The sequence below is a fragment of the Rhineura floridana genome, chromosome 15 (assembly GCF_030035675.1).
Source record: "Rhineura floridana isolate rRhiFlo1 chromosome 15, rRhiFlo1.hap2, whole genome shotgun sequence".
NCBI classification, from domain to species: Eukaryota; Metazoa; Chordata; class Lepidosauria; order Squamata; family Rhineuridae; genus Rhineura; species Rhineura floridana.
The window spans coordinates 35,155,216-35,162,771 of NC_084494.1; the positions used below are offsets into that span (position 1 = coordinate 35,155,216).

Genomic DNA, 7,556 nt, shown 5'->3' on the forward strand with positions numbered 1-7,556 from the left:
CTTATCTCCCTTTGTAGTCACTGTCCTTTTCCTTTTCCATCCTTCGTGTGAAGGCTTGCAAAGAAACACAGATTACTCCAAAGTGCCCTGGAAACCACATGCTTGTGTGAACAGTCCTAGATGCAATTGCAGAGTCTACAGAGAGAATCAGATTAAATAGGTCAACAGAATGGCAATTCCACTACCCTCCTCCCCAGCCTCTTGAGTTTAATGGGAGCCAAAATTGGCACCATAATTTTCACAATTCCCCTCTGACCCATTCAGCTTTCTAGCTTCACAGGGCATCTGCTGCTACTGAAACATCAAATTAATGAGCAAACATCTGGGCCATCAACAAGGCCTGATTTATTTTTTAAAAAATTATGCCCTGCTTTTCCACACATCTGGGTCTCCAGGCAGCTTACAAAAATGAAAACATACGACATTTAAAATGTACATCAAAACACTGAAAAATAAGACAGGACAGCATTCACGGCGCAAAGAGTTCCTGAAATAAAACTGTTTTGACCTGACATCTGAAACTTAGCAGGGATGGTGCCTGACTGATTTCAAATGGGAGGGAGTTCCACAGAGTTGAGCCTGTTATGGGTAAGAGATGGGTCAATTCCCTTAAAGAAACTGCTGATGGGCAAGATGGACATCTGTCCAGGGGGTACTGATTTGCCTCTGCGAGCGATAGTCACCTGTGTTATTATCTCAGGGGAAGCCAGACCTTTATTACAGATTAGCAACCATTGCCCGTAAAGCCTATGTCAGCAAATCCTAGAAAGCCATTTCCACAAAAGAGTAAGACTATGAAGTGGCTGGCCAAGAGCAGCAGCTTGGCAGATCCCATTGCCACCATGGCTGCTCATTCCTCTCTTGCGACTGATCTTGGGAGTTTGAAAATAAAAAACGGTGAGAGATGAAATCCTGAGGATGCACAAAAATAAATATTTTATTGGCCCAATACGTACTGAACTAAACTTTTTCTTGAAGGGCACTTAGCACACACACACACCATGTTCTATCTAATGTACTCTAGCCTAGAACACATGGTGTTGTGCTTTTATCAAGTGCCTCAGAATAATTTACATTTTAAATGTTTTGGGTCATAACATCTTTATTTTTATACACACTTGGGGTTTTATCTCTCCTGCCACTGATGCCTTCCCTCCTTCAGATATTTGCTTGGCAATTTGGGACCCATACTCCCCAACTTAGGGGACTGGATTAGGCCCAGGTATTAGCTTCTGTTGTAAAGTATTCTACAAGCTTCAAAATGGTGGGACGTTCAAAACTTGTGGTTGCTAAGCAACCACAGAGGCCTTACCCCTCTCCACAAGACCAAAACACTGGGATGGTATTCAATCCTAGCCCTACTCAGAGTAGACACACTGGAGTTAATAAACATGACTAACTTAGGTTTTTTATTTATTTTTATTTATTTATTCAATTTATATCCTGCCCTTCCTCCCAGTAGGAGCCCAGAGTAGACTTTCAGTGGGTCTACTCTGAGTAGGACTTAGTGGAATGCAACACACCATCCCAGAAATTTGCACACAGGCTCCAAATTAAGGAGGATCCTTCTGGTCAAGCTGGGGTACGGGGAAGAGCAAAAAGGAACACATTACGGTCCTCCATGGTTACAGTTCCTGCCTCCTCACACCCCCAGCCATGCTTCTTACTTTACTTTCCAGGGAAATTGGAAGGAACTTAGGGATCGAAGACAGAGTCACAATGATGCCATTGTGACGTCACCTTGGTTCATCAAGTCCCTTCCATTTTATTTTTCCATACACAAGAGTGGGTTCAGGAGCTGTAAGGTTGTAGGTTTCTAGGGGCCTGAAGGCTGTTATACAGAGTCCTGTTAGAAATAATTAAATGGGCCCCTATACTAGGTAGATATGTCAATGGCACAAACTCCTTTGTTTAAAAATATAAATGAACGGGGTTGATGGTACTGCTACACATACTGTGAGATATATATATATATAAAACCCCACAATAAACAGTAATAAAATATAATCCTTTTTCTCCTATTCAATCTTGAATATATTTGAAAGCAGGCTCTAAACCATGCTGAGAATCTTATCCACACTACCCCACACTGCCACTCCCTCAATCTGAAATGACACCTCTGACTCCAGGCTTCCCCACATTTCTTTAAAATTTCAGCTTCTTCAAAGTGTCCTAAGTCAGTAGTTTCAAAATGTTTTCCCCCGTGGACCACCTGAAAGTCATTGAGCGTCTTGGCAGACCACTTAGCAGTTTTCCTGCCTGTTGTAGTAACTGTAATTCCATAGAATTCAAATGGTAATACCATAATATAAGAAATAAAAGCTATAAAAAAACAATAAAAATCAATATGAATATTCATTGCAGTGGATATGCCATCTCCCTTCTTCAACCACAAATCCACAGACACGCCCCCGACCACCTGAATGAAGCTTGTGGACTACCGGTGGTCCATGGGCCACATTTTGGAAACCCCAGTCCTAAGTGATGTCATTAGCAATTTAGGAAACCTGAACTTGCTAGACAAAACCAAAACTCTTTGCAAGGCATATAGGTTCCTCTGCACACTCATTTAAATAAGCCCTCAGCTTTGCCAGATGGGATCAGAGCTCCTTGCAAGACTCCAGCTCCAAGGAAAGGCAAACTTCAGCTTGGCTGATCATGGTGGATAGCTCAAACCTAAAGTTCTGAAAGCCAGAACCTCACCTCATCTGCAGGCAAGTTAAGCAGAGAAAGAGGGCTTCAAACAACTGCCCAGTCTGAAAAGCCTGGAAATGGGGCACACATTTAGGGGTACCTGAGATTCCCCACAAATCTCTGATGAAAAGGGGCGGTGTGCATGTCTGGGGGGGCGGAGGGAATACAGCTCACCTTCACTGTGACCTGTGTTAAAATCCTCATGCCATCCCTTCCGGCCACTGTTCCAACCTTTATCCTCCACCATTGCCACCCACCCACCGTGGTCCATGACCCCTGGGTTTGTTTACTCCTCAAACACAGTGCCCACACTCTCCTATGGGAGGCATCCAGGTCTTCAAATCCCACTCCTACTGCCCTTGCAGTGCAGATTAATCACTAACTTGCCAAAGCCCCAACACCCAAGCACCAGGGTCACACAAGAACTACGTGGCCAAGCACACCACACACAGGGACATGTCCTAAGCATGCACACCTTCTGAACCCTTTTTTCTCTTAGCAGCACCTGTAGCACTGCAATGCGAAAGTCCTGTGAGCCATGAGGGTCACTTTTACAAGATCTTACAAGGAAGGTGGGGACAATGGATTGTAACATCCCCTCTAATCAACCAGCCCAGCTTGGAAGGCCCCACTGAAAACGGGAACGGAATTTACATTTGGAACTGAAAACTAATCCCTTTCCCTGGAACGCTCCAGTCCAGGAATTCTGGAACCCAACCACATTCTCCACTTTTTCCGAAACACCATCCCGTCCACAATGTCATTTCTGTACATACTCCACACTCCACATTGTATTATCTAAACCATCTCCATTCATTGGTGGTTTACAAATTGTTGTTCTAGCCTAGAAGACACTAGGGGTCCTCAGAAGCTTATGGAGGGCGTATCTCTCATCACAGCAGACAAGAGCTCTTGAAAGATAGCTTAAACGGTCTTCCCTCACAATCTGGAGAGGCAGAGAAACAGCAAATGGTGTCTGAGTGCACACTGACAGTTCTTGTGGGGCCAGAATGAGTTGACTCTGCTTCCTAGAAGACACCAGTCCAAAATCCTCAGCAGTAGGCAGGTGTTCTGGAACTTGACACTCATAGGAACATAGGAAGCCGCTTCTAGCTGGCAGAAGCTCTCCAGGATTTCAGACAGGGATCCCTCCCAGCCCTACCTGGAGATGCTAAGGATTGAATGTAGGACCTTCTGCACACAAAGGAGACACTCTCCCACAGAGCTAGGCCCTTCCCCAAACTCAAGGTCCCTTGGCAGATAAGTCAATGTGGAAAGGATTCTCTTGAAGCCACAAAGTTTGAAAACCCCTGGGCAGCTGTCATTAGCAACAGAGCCCTTAGGTAATTTTAGCCTTTGGACCTCATGGTCTTATGACCTCCCCGCTTTTTAGATGATAATGTGGATTACTTCACTGACTTCAAAAGTGATAAGGCAGCCTTGCTGCATTTGAGGGTGCTCCTGCTTAGTCTGGACAGTGGGGCCATGGACTTCTGCCCCAAAGTCCAACCTTGATGGTACCCCTTATTCACTTAGGCCACTTGTTTTCTATCTCTTCCTTTACATAAATGCCCAACAGGCCCAGCTAGCATGGCTGTATTGGCTGAGGCTCATGGGAGTTGGAGTCTAAAACATCTAGAGGGTATCAGGTTGGTGAAGGCTGATGTACAGTATGTGTTCTAGCCACATCATGCATTCAAGGGCCAGGTTTTGCTACTGAAAAAAAGGCTGCAGGAACGTGTATTCAAAATAATGCATTATTTATCCAAGTCTGAGTTTCTAAAAAGAGGTGTCAGGGCTCAAGCCTCCCTCAGAAGCCACATCTTTTAATCTCCCATTAACCTCTGATACACATAAGCACCCTGTGCTACTCAGCGATGGAAGGAGGAAGATGAAATGTTTCATATGCTCAGAGGCCCTCTTGAAATTATTTCTTCAACCATCCCAGGGCTGCGCCCTAATCTACACATGCAGGAGCTTGATGTGGTTCAATGCTGAGGTGTACCACATCACCCTGGAGGTGGGGGGGGCGCCATTTTTAAAGCTCTCCCCTCTACCTGCAAGAAAGAAATAGAGTGTCAGGAACTGACCCACCCAGTCTCCTGCTTTTTATGCTAGTTTTCTACTTGCAGGGCGTGTCTGCTCACATAGGCGACAAGAACGCTCACCTACCTTACCGGGCTATTATAAGAGTTATAGAGGCCGTGTATGCGTGAACGCTCTCTCTAAAGTGCTAAATCTCCACCAAAGTGCTAAACGAATGGTTTGCCTCCTGCTATCTATCCTTCTATCCATCCAGAGTTCCTTTCTCGCCTTCTGTCTCTCTGCTCTGCTGCCTCGAGGCCCCTGGGGCAGTGCCACCACTTCCACAGACGGGGATCCTGCCTGCCAGCCAGCCCGCCAGCCAGCCCGCGGTGCGGCTACTCCCTTTCCCGGCTGCAGGCCTGAATGGGGCCAGTGTGCGCGTGTGCGTGCGTGTGCCCGCCCGCCGGCTGGCTGGCCGGACGCAGCGCGATTCAGCACATTCCTGGAAAAAACAACACCGCTGCAGCCGCCGCCGCCGGGCTGCACAAAAAAAAGGGGGCTTCTGTGCCTGCTTCGGCCCTGCCCGGCTCAAGGCAGGGAGCTGCGGGGCGTTACAAACCACCCGCCTCCTTTCAGCTGGACAGGAACAAGGATCCCCGAGGATCCACCCTGCGCAACCACACTGGCAGGGGCCGCCTGACTTCTTTGTTCTGTTGGGGTTGGATCCCCGTATGCGTTGAAGAAGCTCCGCCGCAGGCAGAACCTGAACGGGCACAGCTTTGGCACTGGAGCCATTAGGAGAGCAGCACCTGCCGCGTTTCTGCCTGCTTTGTGTCTGCTGGGGGCGGGGGTGGCATACTCAGTGGTACAGTATACCGAGTTATATTAATTGTTGTAAACCGCCCAGAGAGCTTCGGCTATGGGGCGGTATACAAATGTAATAAATAATAATAATAATATTGTTGTTATGTTTCCTCGGGTTCAGATTATCTCTCCTCCCCGCATTGCCCCCCCCCGCCACTGGGGAAAACTTGCAGGGCCATTTAGTCACCCCACCCTCTCCCCAGCCACCCAGACCATGGGGTGCCCCTATCAGAGAACAGAAAAACAGGGTTGCTAGTTTTAGTGGGGAGAGGACTAGCGGAGTGCCAGTGCCTTAATAATAACTGCACAGCAGGTGAAAGTTCGTCAGGTGAAGCTTTTCCTAACACTGCGCTCTCCATTATCAGGATAATTGGATTTCTACCTGGCATACGGTTATAAAAAGACAGTGGTAATAACAGCAAGGAGCATTTACTGTACACAGGGTGTTTCAAGTGTCGAAAGTGCTTCACGTACATTATCTCACGCCAGCCCTGTAAGGTAGCACAGTATTATAAAGATAATGCCCACAGTGCAGTTGTAAAGGTGGGGTGGGGGAATTATTGCTTACCTAACACTGCTAGGGACTGCCTTCAAGTCGATTCCGACTTGTGGTGACTCTACAAATAGGGTTTTCATGGTAAGCAGTATTCAGAGGTGGTTTACTATTGCCTTCCTCTGAACACTGCTTAGTGAACTCAGTTTGATACTGAGGCTTCCTGCTTCATAGCTCAAACACCTAGCTGACTGCTATGATACACTATTTAAAAAAACTGTTCATAAAAATAAAACCAACAAATATGGAAATCCAAGTGCAGAGTCAGTATAGAGAGACCTTGGTTTTTCCATTCCCATGGATAGACAGACAGCCTTCAGCAACTTGTCTTTCAGCCTAACCCACCTCACAAGGTTGTTGTGAATATGACATGGGAAAACTCCACATGCAGTTATGATATCCCAAAGTGATTGGAGGATGGGCAGGATACAAATGGCCAAATAAATACAGACCCAGTTCAGCACCGTGGGGCCACCTGTATACAGTGAGCTGGAAAAAAAAACACACCAGTCCTCTGCACACAGGCCAGCCCCATAGCCTCCAGCCAATAAAAGGAGGCTTCCTCCAGCTAGGAGGTGGGCTGAATCCTCCTTTGGGTCCTCCCTCCCCACCAGACCAATCTCTCTCCCTTCCTTCCTAGAGCTGTTTTTAACAGTTTCCAAGGCAGGCCAGTGCAAAACCTTGACCAGAAAGGGCTCTTTATTCAATGGAGGTGGGCAGCCAAACCGTCATTCTAGCAACACCTTCTTAATGAAAACACCGCAAGCTGCCGGGAGAAGGTCAGGGATCCACAGCCTCTCATGGCTGGAAAAAAAGATAAAAGGAAAAAAGAGGGTGCCAAGTCTACTGAGTCAACTGGAAAAGGGGATGCTGAATTCCTAGACAATATCAGTTTGCTCTTTCAGATGGGAGGATTCTGCACCCCAACAAGAATGATAAGGACTGGAGCCATCTTGTGTTTGATTTGCCTCATTGGTCTCTTCAGTATTTAGTTTCCCTCCCCATAAAACCTTTAACTTGTAGGGAATAGGTGTCAGCAGTAGCATTGTTGGTTGCAAAGCAAGATGCATCTGAAGTTTCTCCTGCCCTTTCCTCAGATCCATGCCCACCCTCTCTGTGGTCTGCTAACACAAGAGTTGCATTTCCTCCCAATAGTTCCATGGAGGTATGTTTGTTCTGCAGCTGTGGATCTCCTAAAAACAGATGCTGTTTCCAGGCTATGGCCTAGTCAGCAGCTGTAAGCTGACCTCTCAAATTGAAGATATAGAATCTGTTGCTTGACTACTGTAACAATCTACATAGGTTTGCCCTTGATGACTGTTCAGAAACTCCAACTGATGCACCTAACTGGCTGTTGAGGATGAGATATTGATGGGCCTGTGATGGAGATGAAGTGATGGCGCCTTTTATCGCTGTTCTG

General features: G+C 46.8%; 1 long non-coding RNA gene across 1 annotated transcript in view; it reads right to left on the minus strand.

Moving 5' to 3' along the window:
* The window catches only part of LOC133370258 (uncharacterized), a 36,791-nt gene extending 31,394 nt beyond the window's left edge, over positions 1–5,397 (minus strand). Inside the window, exons 1-2 of the long non-coding RNA XR_009759108.1 lie at positions 4,867–5,397; positions 1–135 (exon numbers count right to left, since the gene is read on the minus strand). This is a non-coding gene — a long non-coding RNA (uncharacterized LOC133370258). The remainder of the gene's footprint in view (positions 136–4,866) is intronic.
* Positions 5,398–7,556: the final 2,159 nt, after the last annotated feature.